The sequence below is a fragment of the Hippoglossus stenolepis genome, chromosome 5, assembly GCF_022539355.2.
Source record: "Hippoglossus stenolepis isolate QCI-W04-F060 chromosome 5, HSTE1.2, whole genome shotgun sequence".
NCBI lineage: Eukaryota > Metazoa > Chordata > Actinopteri > Pleuronectiformes > Pleuronectidae > Hippoglossus > Hippoglossus stenolepis.
This window is the reverse complement of record NC_061487.1, coordinates 20,062,025-20,083,538: the sequence shown is the minus strand read 5'-3', so window position 1 is coordinate 20,083,538 and position 21,514 is coordinate 20,062,025. Positions and strand designations below refer to the sequence as shown.

At 42.6% G+C, this 21,514-nt stretch overlaps 1 protein-coding gene across 1 annotated transcript in view; it reads left to right on the top strand.

Moving 5' to 3' along the window:
• The window catches only part of lrrc4ca (leucine rich repeat containing 4C, genome duplicate a), a 49,590-nt gene that overhangs the window by 10,322 nt on the left and 17,754 nt on the right, over positions 1-21,514 (top strand). The window contains exon 2 of the mRNA XM_035155801.2: positions 18,907-18,980. The gene's annotated coding sequence lies outside the window, so the exon portion shown is untranslated. The remainder of the gene's footprint in view (positions 1-18,906; positions 18,981-21,514) is intronic.

Genomic DNA, 21,514 nt, shown 5'->3' with positions numbered 1-21,514 from the left:
TGCTTTTTTTCTTTTTAGCGACACTTGAATTGGAACGTGGCATTTTGTGGTTAAAAGAGGTCATACGAATGTGAGGTGCGCCCTACGGCTAAGAGGGATAAACCACTTCATCGAGGAAGTAGAGACAGGAACAAGTTCTACCCCGTTGTACTCTGGACAAGATCACATTGAGCACGGCTGGTTGACTGATAAGACAGGACAAGGGCTTTTGAAGGACAAATGCTGCTACATCCTGATCGCGGGGGATGCATATGTCCTGAACCGCTGCCTCGCCATTTCCTTATCGCTGCCGGCGTTGAGGACAATCAACCACAAACTCCTGCCCCTGCTCTGCACTTTCTACGTGACTCTAATTGAAAGTCTTCTTTTGTTTTAGTTTAATTTCAGTGTTCGGTTTCCAAAGATGAACCTTAATGGCAATCTGTGTTTCCTTGTACGGAGTATTACGACTCTCACAACGACAGGGGATGTTACGCTGGCTTCTGTCTCCCAAACACAAATTAGATTTTAATGAAGAATGAAAGAGGCTCTGTGAAGTCTCTGGCATAACGTCAGATCCAGCACAGTAACTTTTCTGCAGGGATGAGGGATTCATTATAGCCAGTTAAGAATGGCAGCTATCAATCTGTAAATGAGCTGTATAAGTCATATAAATTACACCGCAATTGCAGGAAGCACAGCCATAAATGTCAAAAATGCAAAATAGACGACTGGGCAAACGGGGTGAATGAAGACGAGGGTTTTTCTTTTTTTTCTTCCACCCCAGAAAGCTCGGATTCACCATCCTCTCATTTAACGTGACAATGGAGGATTTCATCATTGTGGAGGCGGGAAAGAGAGATTCACTGACTCGGTGGGGGGCGGGGGATCTAGTTTTCTCTGTGTTGAAACAGGGGGACAAATCTTCGTAAGACTCTTCTGCCATTTTTGTACTCATTTGTTCCAACATCAAAGCATTGTCTGCATCTGATCGCTGCCTCTGTGAAGTGGACCCTAATCCAAATTAATTGACGGAGCAGCGGTGGAACATGCTAACAAGAGCGACACTGTTTTGTACGCTTCAACGAGAGAGTGCAGCATACATTGTTGAAAATAATTATTTTTTAATGTTGACAATTGCGTATTCATCTGTCCGTCAAGGGGGTTTGTTCTTTTTTTTAATTTCCTCTTTTGTAATTATTAAGATTTTGTTGAGATGTTTGGCGAGGAAGTATTCCAACCGTCATCGTCATGGCAACTGTAATGTGACACATGGAAAGGAGTCATTAAGGCAGTGAAGTGAACTGTCGCTGACATGGAAACATCTTAGCAAAAGTGTATTGACATTCGCTTCCACGAATACAACAGTTAATAAAACCCCTTGAGGGAATCGAGTTGAGCAAAGATGTTTTTTATTGATCGTTATTTCATTTCCTAACTTTATTTTGACTCACTCTGAAGTATAAACACATAGTTTTGCTCTGGAATGATTCTGGAGCTAAGGAATCCAACATTCTTGACACACGCTGGTCCCAAGCTGACCAGTTAGTCATCTACAGTATATAACTGCATATCAATGGGCTTATTACATTCAAGCCAAGTTGCAATGATCTTTAAATCAGAGGAGTTAACTATGTGATTTAAATAGTATCTATAGAATAATTGAATCGTATCACTCAATTTAGGTAATTTTTCACGAAGACGTATAAACAAAGTTCCAGAAAGAACCTTGAAGGTTCCTTTGATTTCATCTGGAGGTGCAATGCACCCGTATAAAACTTTGTGGAAGCAGGTCAGCACATTGTGCTTTGGCACTGAATAAACGCATGAATAGAACTTCCTACGGGCACATTATTATTAATTTTATTTGCTCCTGAAATGCGCCACCCATTTAGTTTAATGCTTCGCTCACCTTGAAAATGGGTAACGGGCCAATAAGACCGCTGTGCGCACCGAACGTCCGCTGTGTTGACTGTGGCCGCTGCGGTTTTCGGTGTGTCAGACCTGCTGGTGAACTCAGACAGCGAGTTGATGTCCACTTGCCAGATGCCTCTCGAACCTGCCGGGGTGACATTGCAGTCGATCTTTCTTTAACTGTGTCTTTGGCTGTCGTTCAGCTTAGTGGGATTTAGAAACCGTCTCCACTCCCGCTCGCTAGATAATCAAGTATCTGGCAAAATCATGTTCCTGTTTCTGGACTTTGCAGTGGAACTATCATTTTGGAAGTTTTTTTCTCTTTACCATGTCTTGAATGCTAGATGATAAATATGCAGCTTTTTGGAATAACCTGAAGGTGCAGCAGAGAGAAAAATACAGACAGACAAATAAAGAAAAGCTTGAGGGAGTGTGATAAAATGGAGGATTTTGCTTTGACATACCGTGGGGGGAGCCCTCCCTCTTTTCAGTGCAGCTGAGGTCCACTGTAATTTGCCATGTTGCCCAGGGGCTGTTACCGGATTTAAAGACCTTACAAAATGTGCTAGACCACATACATCAATACGGAAATACAGGATGTAGGAGTTTATGTCTGAGGAAAGGGAGAGATCACGTCCTGGATAAGATACAGTGAGTTGTTATTAATGCATACACATTTCGTATCCTATTGATGAATTTATATGAGGATGTGTATTGGAAAAGCAGTAAACAACTTTAAAAAGTGAAAATAAATTACTCACACCATTAATTAAAGCTATAAATGATTTTTTATTGCATAAGCATCACATATTATTAAATTCATATTATTGTGTGTGTTACAAATACACATAACAGCCAAATCTTACCAACTTTAAAACGTATCCCTTACTGTAAATGGTGGTAATCAGTATCCTTTGACAGCAGGAAACACAATATTCTGTGTGGTCACTGAAAATAGTCAGATTTCTTTTTTTTTTAAATCCAGAATAATGAAAACAGTGAGCAATGCTGACATTAGTATTTTTTTAATTTCATGTTTATTTGCACAGTTTAAAAATAACCATATAAAGTGACACGGTAAATAATGTACAGTAAAAGGCAAAGCAGGAAGCCCAGTAGGGTTATTTTCTAACCCTGTATCTAATTAATGTTATAATAAATGTAGACCTACAAAATGATGTTCATAAAATGATATGATCACCTGAGCACTATCAAGATAATAATAAATAAAAACTATGGTATTTATACTAAGATAAAAGTAAAAGACGTGTGTATTTGATGTGGATAAGTGCACATACACATTCACATGTACATATGAGTGTGTTTTGCAAGGGGGGGGGGGGTGATTTTATACACATGCATTGACTCCTGAGCAACATCGATATACAGGTACTTAAAATCTCCATATATCTTTAAAGCTACTGTCAGTAAACGTGCCCTTCGGCAAGGCACTATCCCCCCCATGGTACTCTAGAGGAGCTTCTCATCTGTCATCAGTACTCTACAGACTGTACTTCATGCTGGGGATGAAGGAGTGGAGCTAATATTTAAAACTAATTATTAAAGTGGAGTGGATGCTCAAATATTTCAAATTTGTATCTTTCAATTCAAATTATTCAAGTTTGATTTTTCTTTTAATACTTACTATTCCAAAATGCGTTCCCATTATTTTGTCTTTTGCCACCAAGGTCGCCCCTTCTTCTCGAAACTCTCTCCTCCTCTTCACTCTGTTTAACACTCAGTGCTGTATCTTCCTCTCTCATCTCCTCCATCCTGCGTCACATTTCATCCTTTCACTAATCTCAATGAGCATTATGCCAATTAATTGGTTTAGAGAACTCTTTATCCACATCCTCCTCGTGTCCCAGCCCATGCGACGCCGAATATCCGGTAACCTGTGTGCCTTTAATCACACGAGCCATTCCAGAGGACGCGACAATACCCCGGCTGATTTCTGCTCCACTGTTCCCTCAGTAATGGGGACGCTAAAGACGGGCCGGCTGCTGGGCCATCGCGCAAACAAGCCAGGCTCGGGGTGAGCAAAGCTCCTCCAGAAAGTGAACACATCAGCGCTATTGTTAGCACATAGCGGGAGATTAGCGCTGATGGCTGCGTGTGAGCTTGCAGGCTTGGCTGGTGTTCTGTGTCGGATGCTAACCCAGCCCACCCCTGCTGCCGCCGCCACCGTGTCACAATTAGACGGAATAGCAGCAGACATGATTGCTCGCCCCGGTGGCGATGCAAGTCAATCCATCTCCAGTTACTGTGATATCGCCACTCCGGAGATTGTTATCAGCATAATGAATCCTGCGCCCGTTTTCACCAACTCGATTATATACTTAGCCCGAATCAGGACTATCCATTGTTGGTTTCCCCCCCGATTTCTGAGGCTAACAAGCTCACAATAGACACGTTCATCCCAGAGTGAGTCATCCACACCAGATAGTTAATAGAAGTGCAGCACAGCCAAGTCAAGAGACATCTGTAGATACTGTGTTTAGGGAAGAGACAGTAGAAAATGCACAGAACACTGCAGCAGCGACCAACATGACATCTGTCCCTTTTATTGTCAGTGTGTACCTGTTCCCCAACACATATATTGTTAACACTGCCACTAAACACACACACACACACACACACACACACACACACACACACGTGCCTCTGACTGATTCCAGAGCATGATTAATTAGCAGACAGATTGCTAAACGGTGGTGAACATGGTTTGATGTGCAGAGGTAAAGACTGGACTCTCCATGGAATACAATAATGTCCTCTTTGCCCTCTTCTCTCTCTCTCCATCTCTTTTTACTCATCCTCCTCTCCCATCTATTTTTTTTCTCCTTTCTTTCTATATTAAGCTCTTCTGGGTTAATCATTCCTCGAGGACGACAGCACCACAGTGCCACAAAAAAGATGACACACACACACATACATGCAGTCAGGTTCTTGTGCACCCACTTCCAGTGATTACAGACCCTTTAAAGCCTAACCGCAGATCTTACCGCCACACCGTCTTCAGTGCCGCACACTTCAGAGGAGGTGAAGGGTTTGAACGCTGCGTCTCGGCCCTGTCTCTTTCTCACAGAACCAGTTCACTTGACCTTAAACCTCATTTATCCTGATGTTTGCCTGTCCTTTCTCTTCGGTGCCGCCAGAGGGTTTTTCTAATCTTCATCCTACTTTGTGGCGTTCCTTCACCTCTCCTAACATCCTTGCACCCTGTTTTGCTCGGCTGTGTTGCGGAGCCCAGTGGGAGACGAGTGCTCTAATTCATTTGTTTGCATATGGGGGATGTGTCCACCTCTGATGGATGGCTTCGCCTCTCGCAGTCCCTCACTAGCGCTGGGTTTACAATAGAATTTGCTTTGAGTCTCTCAAAGGGGCCGCATCCTCAAATAGAGAGAGATAAATAAAACACCTCCACACACATACAGCACATACAACAAACTGACATGCAGTTCTCCCACATTATAACCATGCAGATACATACACACACGCACACACAACCGTTAAGGAACTGATTACATGTTTACACACAAATAATCACACAAGCATGCTGGATGCATTATTCACCAGTGCTTTCACATGCAGGACATGAATAAAATAAGGAATAGCTGCATAGGAAAAAAGAATTGGTGGGAAAATTAGTATTGCGATGCCATTAAAGTCTTCTGATGTCTTCACATGAAATCAGTGGTCGCCAGTAATCGTTTAGTCTGCTCCATGTCCAAATTAGTCTGCATGGTGACTCTCTTAATCAATGTGGTTGCAAACTGTGATGTGATGTGACTGCTAACATGGAGTCTCTCTCCCTCTCCTTCACACACACACACACACACACACTCACACACAGACACACACACACACACGCTCCCAGGATCTCCAGCTGTGTCCCTCAGTCAGGCTTTTGTTCGTCTCCAGCTGAAGCTCTGTAGTTTGTCCACCACCAGTTTGTCAGCAATTAAAAGGTTTAGTGTTGCAAAGATTTGTCGAAAATTCAAGAAATGAAACGTAGATATTGAGTTAAATGTTGCGTCACTTGGAGAAATGTCAAGAAATGTATCTATTCTGCCCCCTCGGCCCAGTTCTAAACCTGTCACATATTATGTGTCTCCCGAGTCTCTTTACGTGCCCACTAGGTAAAAAAAAATCATGGCTGGTTGAAGTCACAGTCTCTGACGCTGCTTTGCTGCAAACACACTTCTGAGTGCCGTGTACAGCTTGTAGCACTGAGTGTTCTGGCGTCATCTGTAATGGGATACGTGTTCCTGTTCAAACGGAGACAGCGGCCTGTCTCGTGTGCGAACCTGAGACAAAGCAGTGCAGCTGTTTTGATCCAAGCTTTTTTGATGCCGAATTAAATGCACAAGCAAACGAGACATTTCTGCATCTGTAAAAAAAACAACAACAACACAGAGGCCAAGACACCTGTGACTCTGCAGGGTGAATGGCCGGCATGTGGCATGGGAGGTGTACTTCTTCGGTTCATTTCATTTCATTTCTCCTCTCTCTCTCTCTCTCTCTCTCTGCCTGACTCATTCTCAAAATAGAGCTACAAACCTGAGTACCCTTTCATGGACAGGGAGCACCAGTAGTATTGTGGGAGAGCATCCGCGCAATTGTTCTATTATTAAATCCCGGTTATGTAAACCGCCAGGAGACGACACCAACGAATAATGATTCACCATAATTCAATTGTATAACAGGCCTATATTTCGACGAGGAGATCAGAGGTGGTGCATGTGTGTGAGAATGTGGAAGGGGAGGGATGGGTTGTGTCATTTCCCGCTCATTGAAATTGTTTCCTTGGTGGCTTCCAGCTTCTGTGGCAACACGCTTCCCCTCGGAGCTGATCTCAGCGCCCATGGAACTGCTGCTGTTTAGCTGGATTTCTTACACAGTCACAATCTGTCAAATGAAAACCAATTCACATCTGATTTCAACCACAGAGACTAGCAGGTGCAACGCTAAAAAGTAGCAGCTGACAATGTCCTCTCAGCAGGTGAAGAAGGGAAAAGCTCCATAATAAATACACAGCACAGGAATGATTGTTTTTTTATTATTAATACACAATGAATTAACTCCCTCCGTAAGTCAGTGTTGTCCAGTATGACCAGTAGCTAATTGTGGTTAATTATAATAATGTTATCTTAAATTGTGATAGATACTAACATTACTGAGTCAGTTTGCAGTTTTTGTACTGCTTCAATATATTTTACCATTTATCCTTTGCCCATACACACCAACTACGCAGCAAAGTTATGTAGTTTCACTTGTATTGTTCTGAGGTGAAGTAAAAACATTAATTGTCTATAACATAGTTAGCAACACAAAGGTTAAAGTGACAGTAGCAACGAGTGTTGCTCGTTCTTATCTTTTGTGACTCATCTGTTCCAATGTGGAAGTAATTCCTCTAAAACGAAAAAGATAAATGGATTTAAAAGAAAAACACACAAATCACAACAACATCTTTATACTAAAAGACAAAATAGGTATTGGAACAGTCCAATTATGTTCTCAGTAAAATTTACTTTGACACATGGCTTTGTATCTGCCTGGCTAATGCTTCAGAGGAAAATTACCCTCATGGAAACGACAGACTTTCTGTACCTCTGTTGAAAACGCGTATTCCTGCCTCCGTACAGGATGTGTTAACTGTGAGTGTCTCAAGCTGCTTGAATAAATGGCCAGTCACTCTGGTGTCAAGGGATAAAAATGTCGGTGTTCAATTTTACCCCCATGCAATAAGAAAATGTGCTTTTTCGGGAATTTGGGGCAGTGACATTGATCAAATGCAATGGAAAGCTTGTCACCAGCTTCTACATGGTTATCAGAAAAACACAAATAGGCTGTTTGAGTGATTGCTCACACAACCAAACCTCAGTGGCCTTAATGTCCTTCAAATCTGACTGAATAGTTACATTTCACCACTCAGTCGTATTTATTCTGTGAAGAGAAACAAAATGGTCAGACCCAGTACACGTGCAAGGATTTCTCAACTATAAAACATCATAAGGTTTTATTGGCTACCACCACCAGCCATGTAAGACTTAAAGATTGTCAGAATCCACTCATCAGAGCAGTATATGTAAACATCATCTCACTCTCTGTCTAGTATTTCTCCATGTGCAATCTTGTGCTATCAGATCAGCAACGACAAACTACATGAAGCAAAATCCCAGATTTCTATGATAAAGCCCAGATTTAGTGGAACTTGAGAAAAGGAGGATATAACAAAAGAAATCTAATAACCTTTATTTTTTTTTTTATTATTATGACGTGTTAAGTCGCACAGTCTTTTTTTAGTCATGAGACGCCTCCGGGCCATATCTCCATTCCTTCTCAGCTCTCTATTGACAATTTACTGGAGCGGGAAAGACGAGTGGATTTTAATGAAAGGCTGCTACGGGCGTTCCATCCTGATCCTTGCACTTAGAGTAAAAAAAGATAAAACACTGGCAAATGGTAGTAACATTTTACACAGGTCACATCGTGCCATGCCATCTGACCTGGCAGATCTCCCGAAAAAGAAATAGAGGGGAATCGCAGCTGCTGTCTGGCGCTTTCTCTCCCCTCGCTGGGTTTTTTTCCCCCCTGCTCGCTCTCAGACACACGTGTTACCCCATCCATCCAATCCACATGGGGGGAAGCGTAGTCTTAGTTATCATGTTTAATTTGTTTCCCACTGTGTCTCCTGTGTTCTCAGCTGAATTATCAAAGCGGTTTGATCTCTTCTGTTACATACACTGTGTACCCTAACCTAGTTGGAGAACATAAGACCGAGGGAAAGCAACAAGAAAAGGACGTTTTAACACATGTGGCCAGCTTTGTGTTGTCAAATGCTATGTAAGATAATTGATCAATTTCTCTGATTTAATATGACATTTCTTACATGTATGACTTGAAAAATGAGAAGAGCGGGGGCTGATTATAGACTCTTCAAGTAGAAACAATTGCTGTACTCTGAGTATCTGAGTGAGTCGGATCATTAAACCTCAGACTAATTTTGTGACATTTGCATCTCTGAGCAGATCAAAGCAGCGGCTCCACGCCGGCACACGTGCACCGTGAGAGCGCACGGTGAACAGGGGCGTCGGGAGCAGTGACCCGCGCTGAGGTTTTCGGCTTTGATAATTAAAGTTCATTGCTTCTCCATTGGTGCTTTTTTTTTGAATTTATTTATAGTGTAATTTAATTTGGCATGGTGGGGACAAAAAGTAAAGTGCACTTACGAATCTAATTGATGCTGGTTTCTTCTCGGTCCTGCATCCTCAGCATTTTCTCCCTCTCTCCAACCAATGAAGTTAACTATAGGCGGGAGGGGGGAGGGGGTTGCCGTGGAAGATAGAGAGGAGGGAGAGAGGCGAAGGGGGGGACGGGCAAAAGGAAGAGAGGAAAGAAATAAGGAGGTTATCATGTGGGGGTGGAGGGGGGCAAATTAGATTTCTTCTATATCCATTGTTAGCTTGTGGCTTTGAGAGCAGCGAAGGCAGAGTCCATTTTCTCGTAACTGTTGTGAGGGAGATTAGCGGAGGGCTAGGCTTGTTTCTATTTGAGGAATAATGACGAGTGTGTCTCTACACAAACCCCACTGCACTCTTTCAGCAGGACCCGCATTAGTTCCCCTCTTCTCTGGTAAAGCATGTGATGGTTCGTCATTCCTCGTCCTGTTTTCGTACAACAGATAGAGTCGGATAGCAGAGAGGGTTTGCGCTGTAGCTGTAGCTCGGCACGCAGAATCTAGATGAAATGTCAAACCTTTGGGGGTAACGGGCTCTCGCCAGGTGAGAATCCAGGCACGAGAGCTCTGCTGCTGAGGAACACCTTACTGTAGCAACCGTGTTATCCTAATTATGTGCTTGCTGAAAACCTGCGCTGATACGAAGCCCGGATCCATCCCTAGATGGTACAGAGGGGAAGGGGATTGCCTCACATTGGTCAGAAAGTACGAGCTCCCTTGCATACTTTCCGAGGCACTCTTATTTTTAGCATCTTGACTTTTTGCAGCTATGGGGAACCTCCCAAATGACCTGGAAGTAAGGATGCTTTTGACACTTTTGTTCATTAAGAGGAATCGGGAGCAGAAAGGCAGCCTTTCATGGGCTCCCACGACAACAGCGGTACACCTGGAACTTGCCACAGAGAGGCAGCTTTACAAAGCTTACGTGGCCCCACTTCTCTGCCTCACAATAATTCACTCTGGTCCTGGCGGAGTAAAGGTGTCAGCCAATGCGTTCACACCACCAGGTTCATCCGAATCGAGAAATTGAATGATGAAAGGAAAACACCAGAGGGGATGGGGGAGGACAAGTGGCTCTTTTAATGACTGGAGTGTGATGGGAATGCTGTTAATGAGGAGGGCTGGGATAAGAAGCTATGCTTCCCACGTAGAGACAGACAAGCCTGGGAGGAGCCTGATGAACAACTCGGCTCGGCTTGTGCGGTGCAGATACGGCTGAGCAAAGCCAGGCAGAGCTCTGCAGACCACAGGAGTGTGGGATGAATCGAGTTTGACTGTGAGGCAGGCAAAGATGGCATTGCGAATGAGCAGCTCCTCTCTTTCTTTTCCTCTTCCTCCTTCTCCCTGAGAGACGGTGGCAGCTCTCTGGTGAAGATCAGAACGGTGGGAGATGGAGAGTGAGCGGGAGTGGGAGAAATGGGGAGAAGAGAGAGACAGTAGCCCCAGGAGGGTACATCTCCAGTCAGTAATTCCACTGGGGCTCTCCGCACAGCTCTTAAGTTTCCATCTCCAGATGAAAAATAAATAACCTCTTCAGATGGCCTCCCTCTCCTCTGAGAGAAAAAGGGAGCTTTCCCAAGGGCAGTGTTCACTTTCCATATAGTTATCTCTCTGTCTCTACGCTTTAACTCAATCTTACATCAAAAACTGTCACATCAACACTCTCTACATGTACTATAGATGCAGATGACTGCCTCGTTTTCATGTTGCATGTGGAAAGATGAAACCCTACTTCAAATATTAATTAACATACTCTAGGTACAGTGCAATGAACACAAGTACCAGTAAGACTACAGAGCAAAGAACATTTCTTATTTCAAATGTTTGTTCATTAATCCAATTTTAACTTTTTTTGTTTTGTTGAAAAATAGCTTTTTTTAAGTGTTATTTTTTTGTTTTAAACCATACCCAGGAACAGGCTATTTTGTCTTTTTTGTTTCCCACTGAAACACTTTCATCACTTCATCAAGGAGGTTATGTTTTCAGAGCTGCTTGTTTGTTTTTTTGTCCAGTAGTTTGCAGGATTACGCCAAAACCCCCGAACTGATTTTCTTGAAACTTGGACGCGGTAGGGGACATGGGTCAGAAGAGAATCCATTGAATTCCGTCCCGGATCTGGACAAAGGGCTCAATCCACTTTCACTTTCTTTAACATTGCGAGACAGGGCAGAGATTTTCACAGACTTACCAGGAAAGATTCAGGCATACTTATGGGACTGATATGTGTCGGCAATTTGATGCAGATTACAATAAAAATGTGGCTCTGTAGATTTAAATGTGCTGATTGTGGGGCATCGGGGGATGTATGCATTCTATTGAGCACCATTCTCGTCTTCATGATGACTTACTTTACACTGAAGTATTCCCCCCGGATCCTGTCTGCTACAAGCCTGCTTTATCAGCTTTTGTCACTCTACTGCTTTGTACATGGAATAAAGGACATTAACTTATCTCTTCATGTACTTGCTCCCTGTGCAAGCACGACTGGCAGAGCGTAGCAGCCGGTGCTGCCAGGCACTGAAGCTAAAGGCTAGTCCGGCGCAAGATTGCCCTGGAAAGCACTGTAAGACCGATGGCCTCGTCAAGAGAGAGACTCATGGCCGATTGTGCATGACGAGTGCTCCCCGCTATCTGATCCGTCTCCTGGGCTCACACGCAAGCCGCAGAGCAGAGGGCAGAGGAGAGGATGGCCCTCGTGTGTGTGTGTGTCTGTGTTTGTTTGTCCACGTCGCACTTCTAACACAAATCATTCATTGTAATTCAGCACAATCATTTTTTAATAATAACTCTCCTCGGCCTGCTGGCACAAAACAGTCACTGTCACGCTCTGACAGTTCACATGTTAATATTATAAACTGTGCGGGCAGCAAATACAAACGTTTCCCACTTCTAAATGTCTTGGCTCTGGACAGACACATTAAGACATAAAATGCACAGACGCTCGTATCCTATTTCTCTATCACACACTGCCCGTGTTTAGCATGATAATGTCCCGCATTTTAATCTGGCCTTCATTTTACCTCCTTCCACTGGTTATATGTCAGCATTCCCTTTGTTAACTCTGCTATCGGCTTCAACTCCTGATACCTGTAATGAAAGCTCTGCTCAGCGCTGATATCGTTTGGTAAATCCGCTTAGGATCCCGAGAGCTGAGCACAACCGGGAGCGGGGTAGATACTCTCCTATATGCTCACTCTCTTCATCGCTGTAGCCTGATGACAAGTCTTTTGTGGGATTCTGCACATCGCAGTGAAACACGTCTGCATGAATTTTCAGAGAGCTGGGTGAAGAATTGTCTCAGTGTGTGTAAACAGACATGCGTGCAGTAAGAGGCTGTTATAGTGGTTTGTGTACTGGGATCTCCCAGATAGACTGAACGATTTGATTTGTCCAATAACTCTTAACATGTGTTTCATGTTTCAGGGATGTATGCATACTGTGTAGACAGCGGTGTAGACACAAATGAGCATTCCCATGTAAAACAAACACTGAAGACTCGAACCCTGCAGCTGTCTCTAGAGAATGTAATGTTACACTGTGCTATTTTGAAGTAATACATTAAGGGAAAAAATGTCAATGTTAACCTGAGGATACAGCGACTGAAAACTTCATGGGAACATTAAAAATCAATTGCATCTGCTTGAAATCTAAGATTTATTAACTGTAGCAACATTCATTGAAACATTCCTCATATATTATGTGATTTCTTATTTGCAAAGTTAGCACATGTGCAGGGTTAGGTACAGCTTTAGGGTTAGGTATGGCATTAGGGTTAGGTATGGTGTAAGGGTTAGGTATGGCATTAGGGTCAGGTATGGCATATGGATATGGATAGCGGTAGGCATGGAATTAGGATTAGGTTATATATTAGGGTTGGGTATGGTGTAAGGACTAGGTATGGTATTAGGTATGGTATTAGGTTTAGTTATGACAGAGGAGGCCATGGGGTCACTCAAATCCAAAGGGTTTATCTTTTTGTGAGTGCAAACATGTGAAGTAATGGTTTTGCAGTCTGTTCATGAGGATTTAATATTGCCTTGTTGCAAGTGGGAATATTTGGCTGTTGAGCTTTATTTATCCAAGCACAGAAAACACCAGAGAACAAGACTCATGCTCTAGGATCACAGACATCCAAAGTAAATTATACCAGAGGATAATTCATTTCAATATCTTCACTCTCAATTGTAGCACCACTTAATATTTGCCTAAAATGGAAAAACATCTTCCTCTAGTGTGGATATGTCCTCTGAGACAGTTTAGACGGATATTGACACTCGGCGAAAGGTCATAGGGACAAGAATTAGGATTGTGATGTGTAACATGAATATGTAAAGCTAATTTTGAGAACATTATTGCTACGCCAAAGGTCAAGAGGGGTCATCACAATCAACCTTAATCACACCTTGGAGACCATGAATATCTGCTGTTTATTAAATGTCACGGCAGTCAGCCATCAAGATATTGAGCCAAATGATCAATCAAGGGAAGTCATTGTCAACAGCACAAAAATCTAACTGAACTGACAAAGCTTGGCTGAAACGGCTTAATCCGCACAAACATTAAATTCTGATCCAGATTTTTAGTGTTAGTTTTAGTGTTTTCTGTTTTGTATTAATAGCATTGTTGGATCAGAACATTTTATCATAAAGCAGCTTAATGCAACTTTACCAAGGAGTCAGTTCCTGCACGGATCAGTTAAAGCCTTCTATTTAATTCCTGAAGAAAAATCGAGTTGTTGTAAATTCTGAGGAAATATAGAAGAAAGAAAGAAATCTCAAGTTCCGGGGAGGTTTTGGCATGAAAGGTGATGGAGGAATATCAGGGCGAGCCAATCAGAGGCAAGGTCGGGGGCAGGTTCTTCCACTTCAGCTGATTCTGGACAATAACACACCCAGGGACTCACCATGATGTCCATCACACTAGGGAATGAGATGAATTATAATCTAAGAAGTACTCTCCTTCTGTCTTTTTTCCTCCATTAGTGTCTCACCCTCTTCGCTCACATATCACACTCATTTCCCCAAAGATTTCTATTTTCCTCTTAACCTTTTCTTTACCTTCTTTTGCCCTTTCCCCCCACTCCAAGGTTTCTCACATTACACTGTACTCTCTGCCCGGTCCTCTTCCCTTACGTATTCAGTCGTATTCTCTGTTTTCCAGGAGTGATCATCTCTCTCTGTAGTTTTTTTCCCTTTGGTGCTTGATATTAAAGAAGAACTGGAAGCAGTCAGTTGTACTTTGCTTCCTATTGAACAATCTTAATTGATTTGCATTACATGTGCTGATTGGCTTAGTGTGTTACGCGTGCTGTGTCACCCTGTGTTAGCGTGGCATCCTCTCTCATGCATTTCTCTTCAGGGGCTTTTGCCAGCCTTTCATATGAGAGCCACACATTGCAGGGGAGAGATTTCATATTAGTAATTTACTTCTCTGGCGAGAACCATGCAGTCGGGCGTCTTTCATCTCTCCTGCTATTCCTCAAACTACCTTTCGCCTGACATTTCCCCCCCGCCTTCTGAGTGTGGGCTGTGTGTCCCTATTTACCTCCGTCTGAATATTTCCCTCCCCGTGTCATCCTCATCGTGTTCTTCCCCACCCCGACTATAAACATCTCTGTGTAATTCCCTCATCCCTAATAACAGGGGCCTCGCCAAAACAGATCACCATGTCTTCAAAGACTCGCTCGGAATTTTTTGATGGGGCCAAACCAATTACCTCTCGCATCATGACGAACTGACAGCTGACAACGTATGCCGGTGGAAAACCAAACGACAGGAGGGTGACTGTGAATCCATTTCGCAAGCAGATGAGTAGAGGGAAGATTTCCTTGTCAGAGGTAATTAATCAAGGCAACATGACGAGACCGAGCCGAAGAGCCAAAGCAATAAAACTCTTCAGTCAATCCACCTTTTCTCCTCTTCCCGTCTTTGTTTTCCCCTCCACCGTCCGATCCGTCAGCCTTTTTTCTCCCTCTCCTCGTAACATATCTCATCCCGTCTCCTCCTGCTCCAAATCTCTTTGGACTCCAAATGCTAATTCAGTCAGGCTCTTAATCAGACATATTAATTCCATATCTCCCCTGATTGCACTAATTCCACTCTGCGATGGGTTTCCCGGCAGAATCCCTCTGGTGCAGCAGAATTTTAAACCGCGGTGCTGAACTGCGACGTCTGCGAAAGCCCTTTTCTTTTAAACAAATGTGTTGACAACAATTGTGTGTCAGGGATAATGTGTAGGGCACGGCTCTACGCACGCTGTAGTCTGTATTCTATTATGTTTCGCTGTTATCCTTGAGACCTACAGCCCTTTCAATTCCGTCGGACTTGTAGACAGCCGTGTTTTGTGTCAGTCTGAAAAGGAGCACATGTAGCTCTCCTATTAAAATGAACAGACTTCATCTTGCGCCACTTTGCCAATTCCACCAAAAAAAAAGAAGAAATCTGGCAAAAATGTCTGCTGCCTGTGAATCACTTTGGCTAAACGACACATTGCTGCGGCATATCTGTATATTTTGGGAAAGTCTTGTTGTCTGTGGTAGTTTATTATTGACAGTCAATTCATTACACATGCCTTCCTGTACAATTACACACACAAGCGCACGGAGATAAACAGAATATGCCAGAAAAGCCCGTAAGCTCTCATATTGTCAGACCACAAACGGAGTACATGGCTGGGACGTGAATTAATTAAAATCATATTAAAGTACTGATTTAGCTTTCTTCTAATTTAATTAAAGTCACAGATCATGTAATTGAGAGAATTACAAAACTGCATTCTTTGTTCCGGATAATTGTATTCCATCTAAATGCCTACTTTAGAGTCCGTCCATTTGTTTTATCTTGCCTTTTTTTCGATTTTCTTTATATGGCTTTGAATCCCTGTTTGCATTTGCATCATGTGAAAGGAAACAATAGAGATTTCATAATTTTTTTTAAAAACCTCTTGATATGATCTCTCTGCCTCAGACCAATCTATCTATCTATCTATCTATCTATCTATCTATCTATCCATCTATCCATCCATCTATCTGTCCTTCTTTTCCTTGTTGCCTACTGTCTGGTCACTCGGTGCTGTGGCCTAGCGAGGGCCCTCTACAGAGATGGATTTACTATTAGATAATGACAAATGGCAGGCGCAGCTGAGCTGATTTCAGCACTTACTGCTCCTGTGGGAGCCTCCACTCACCACCCTGCAAACCGCACTGACCATCCCCTCCCCGAGATTGAACGAGCGGCCGTGCATCCAATTGATTCAGCCTGACATGCATTTCTGGTCATTTCCAGCCGGTGATGTAGTGTGACCCGCGGGGTCAAAATACACTGCGAACTGGAGGAGGGCGCATTGACATACAGTCGTGATTTGTTGGACGCCTTCTCTTTCTGAGCAGGACTTTATCTCTGTGAGTTCATGGGAGATAAAAAAGAGAGGTAAAAAATGGCTGAGTAGATCTTTGATGTCCTTCAGACCACCGGAGATAGGACTCGAGGTTTATTCTCCTGACTGATGTTGAAGATGCAATGAGATAATAAATGCTGCCCTGTGGTCTATGCAAATCACAAGGTGACAGAGACATTTTTCTGGAAATGCACTTGCTGTGACGTAAACTCTTCTGCACAAGTTATGTCAATTGCTAAAACCTCATGTTTGTGAAGTTTGCGTTTTTCTGATTTCCATCTTGGCCGGCACATAGGACAGCAAGGACCAATCTGCTGATTCTCTGCATTGGGAGTGACTTTCCATTAGTAACAGTGACATTAGTAACAATGACAAATCTTATGTTGGTTGAACTGATGCAAAGTTATGATATTTGCAGCATCAACAATTATCATTGCTGTAAATGGTTGGACCGCAAATGAGTACGAAGCTTTAACCAACAGATGTGTTGACATTTTTATGAAATAGTCATTTTTATAATGTTGTATTATCTTTGCAACAATGTTTGTGTGTGTGTGTGTGTGTGTGTGTGTGTGTGTGTGTGTGTGTGTGTGTGTGTGTGTGTGTGTGTGCTTGGAAAGAGTGGTAATTGATGTGGTTGATGATAACAACAATGATAAGGATTATCTGCAAAGCCAGTATCCATCATGCTTTGCAGGTATAATTTGTCATTCTTAGCGAACTCAAGAGGAAGAGCCTTCCTCAGCTTACTCCACTTCACTTCCTGTTTTGATTATGTCACTTGTTTCACCCGCTCACCGTGTCCACGTGTACACATTAAACCAAACAGCTTTGAATTACACAAACAACTTATTGTCTTATACCATTGTATGTGCGTGTAGTGTACGAACACGACATGAGACTTAAACTGAAGTCGGCCCAGTCACCGATTCCCAGAAAAACGCTCGAACAATCTTGTAACAAATGTTGTGTGTGTATCCACAGCCCGATAATGGCTTATTCCACAGAGCTCCATTGTTTTCCAAGAACAAAAAAAAAAAACATTGTCAGTGAGCCTCACTGCTGCACAGGGTGACATGTTCCCTCACGTAGATTAATGTGGGCCCCGGAGTTTATTTTGGGTGAAACTCTGATGCATTGTCCTTACACTCTCCTATTTACTCACTATTATTATAAACTCCTCGACTGTTTGACATAAAACATTTAAGTTTGTTTAAAAAAAATGAAAATGTATACAGTATAAGCAATCTATTCTCTAAAGATTTACATCCTCGGTAGGAACACATGGGGCTCAGGCTTTGTTCATAAACATGCTGGAAGTGTTGGGAGGTAATGAGGCACCGATTAATGCAGTGCTGGTTCTGTTTTCTTAATGGGATTTATTGACACAAATAAAAAGCGGAATATTATTATATATAATAGACATGACTCTTTTAAGACTTGACCCAACCTCAGCAAAAACACTCCTGAAAACATAAAATTGTCTGCGGACTGTTTCTCAAATGACATGAGAATTGTCTCTGGGTTGTTTTGTTTGAACCCGACCGACTGCTTCAAAGACAACCGTCGTTTAAGCCCTTTCTACCGAATTCTCTCCTATTCTCCTCCATTTGTCATCAGATGCACATTAGATCGGCAGCGATATGTTTGCAGTGTTTACGGCCATTAGCCGCTGGTCATGTGGACGTAATGGCAGCTCAATGTGGAAACAGAGACGTCCAAACCGTTATCTTAAAGAAAAGTCTGGGCTCATGATCGGCCCACACAACCATGTTCCACTGGATCAAACACACACTTATTTGCACTCGCAGTTCCTGCACTGCGCTAATGGATGGCAGGCGAGATGGAGAGCTTTATCTCCATTTGCTTTTGTCCCCATAATTTATTCAGCAGGGGCCATCGTCTGTGTTGTGCGTGCACGTATATATATATATATCTGTGTGCACAGGCTGTGTATGTGCGCGTGTCGGTGAGGCTTTATGGCTTCGACTGTCCCCTTGTCTCCGGGGGAATGAGCTCTTTCCGAACTTACAGTAGCAGACTGTAAAGCCCCTCTTGTTAGATAGAGGTTCTCAAAGGCCCTAAAATATCAGCATCAGCAGAGTGCTGAGGAAGTGGTTGAAAGGAAAACTAACAGGATGACTCAATGATTATTTAGAAACAGTAAAGAGAATTTTGAATTAGATGTACTTTGTCCTGGGGGTTTAAAGATTGCATTTTTGGTAGATGAGTAGATACATCATAATCTTTCCAAAACAGTGCATTATTTATGCGCTGTACTCCGCAGAGTAACAGAAAGTGCCCTACAAACTGCATCAGTGTAAATGTGTTATCTATTTTCAAGCCTTCTTACATTCCTCCCCTTGTCTTTTCAGGGCCTGACTTACGGTGGATTGGTTGTGAACATGAGGATGATCAGAACGCCTTGGAACTGTGATTGAATTGGCAGGTAAGAGCTGAATGAACTAAAAAAACAGATTCTCCCTCTCCCCTGGTGAAAAGGACTCGTGCAGACACTCTTGTGTTTTCAGATTAAAAGAAAGACATAAAAAGATACTTATCCAAAATCCAAACCGTATTCATGGCCCCTGAGGTAAATATAAAACACTCTAAACAAATTATATTCAGCCATTTTTCGAGGGTTACCGTTTATTGAGAGCCACAGATAAAGAATGAACTACTCCGATGTGGATGCACCTGCGTCTTCCAGCCGGCGTTTTCTCTGAGAACGGACCTCTTCAGCCCAAATAAATCATCCTCATTATCACAGCAAACTACTGCTGGTACACTTCTTAAAATGTGGGAACACGCCACAGTCCAGAGGTGTCTAATTCAAGCGGATTGGAAAATCACCAACGGGTTTTTCTGTCATAGCTCCGTGTTTACTGGGATTACCCTTCAGCCCAATGTTATTGTAAAAAAAAAACAAACTTATAAATACAGATTATAAGTATAAAAAGGGGTAACCACGGCCTCTGTGGATCTCGAAAGTGGCAGCAGCCATATCTGGGTATTTACCTCCGTCAAGGTTTATGCTTTCATCTGCATTTGTTAGACTATTAGTTAGTTAGCAGGATTATTTAGTGTGTTGTGATATGGGTCAGGAGAGAACTCATTAAACTCGGGTGTGGATCCTGATCAGGGGATGGATGAGAAAGGAGTGCACTGCGTTATGTTACACTTTAGTCAAGTTAGCCAAGTCATCGTGCAATATATATATAGATAGAATCGTCAGGTCAGCAGAATCCCGACTTAATCTTGTGTTCATAATGTTAATTGCGGTTTCTTCACTTAACTTTCTGCTTAGTTTTGTTCTTGTTTTGCCCTTAGTATTATTTAGTTTTGTTGGATACACCTGAGGTTTGTTTTACCTTTTTTTTGTAGTCAATTTTTGTTTATAAACAAAAGCACCTTCCCCCAATCTACTCCTGCTTCTTCACCTCCCTTTGTTTCAAGTTTCCCCCAACCCTATATGGGGTTGCAGTTCTACAGTCATCCACCTGTATGTACAGTCACTGGGGACAACATACAATGACACCTCCAATTAACATATAGGGGTTAAGTTGCCCAGTTTCACATGGGCTACCCTTCTTAGTCTGTTCAAGTTATTCTCTGTTCAACCTATCAAGAGTGAATATTTTGAACACTAGTCTTTTTTTGGCAGTTGCACTATGAGGGGCACTTGGTCCTCACTTCCTTTCGCCTGTTTTACGATCACGCAGAGCAATTATTGAATCTAACGACTCCCCCAAGATGAATAACCACACATCCACAACAGTGATTAACAGGATTGTGGGCACGCCGTGAACGCTCTCACACGTAAACTCAGCTCACAGAAAAAAACAACTACTATTAAAACTATTTTCAACATTTTTGTTGCTCTTTGTGTATTTAGCCTTGAATATAAGCTGTTTGAAAACGACATGCCTGCTCTGTTGAAACAGTTTTTTATCCAAGGCCACAACTGTGTATGGTGATTTTGTGAGACAGTAGAAAACCAAGTCTGAGTTGATTTATTGGTGAGGCCATAGCTTTGAGTTTTAGCTCTAATTTGAAGTTCTGTTAGTGTTCTGCGTGTTGCAGATATACGCTGCAGTCATCCAGATGTGGTGCAGATTAACATATACACCCCATAAATCTTCAGCTGTATCATAAGTATTGTCGAGTGCAGTGGACTTTAAAAATTAGGAACGTCTTCTACTAAAAAATAGAGCAGCTTTGTTATTCGGAGGAATTTGGTGTTCAGACTGTATTTGATTGATCGAAATGGACGGAGAGGGAGAGACTCTGTGTTATCGACTTCACCCGATCGCAGCGCAGGTCTGAAAGAGAAGCAGCGTGCGGTTACTGCGATGTCGGAGATGGTCTGCAGAGAAAATGGAAAGAAAAAAGAACAATATAAAGTTATCTAAGTGGAAAAATAAGAACTTTATGACTCGCAGCAGTGTTTCTGCCCACCTCTGCTCACATTGTAAGAAGTCTATTTTCACCTTGGTGTCAGGCGATTGTGTGTTTTTCTTCTCTTTCTCCAAAGAGGGCTGCCGGCCGGCTCACAGAGTTACGCCTCTGGTGTGAACAGCTGCAGCTCATGTGTGTAACTTCCACCACACGTCTGCTTCACTGCTTTGGTGTGAACCACTGTCACAGTCTCAGGGAGCTTCCACTCGCAAACACTGTTCCTCTACGCTGATTATACTGTTTGTCTGTGTCGGCCATATGTTGTCATAATCTTTGCATCTATTATCCTCTCCACAATAAATCACTCTGGAGTTTTTCCTCTTCTTGTGCTGCTGTACATTAGACTCTCTTTGTTAGCTCCATCCTGTTGCTTTGAAAACTCCCATATAAAAGTGATGATTGTCAGACCTCTTTAGAAGCCTAATGGCTTTCAACTTATTTGATATGACTCGCATGAATAGTTGCTTTTGTGATTCACTTACTTCAAAGCTCCTTTTCATGTGGTGTTTCTCTCGGATTTGATCC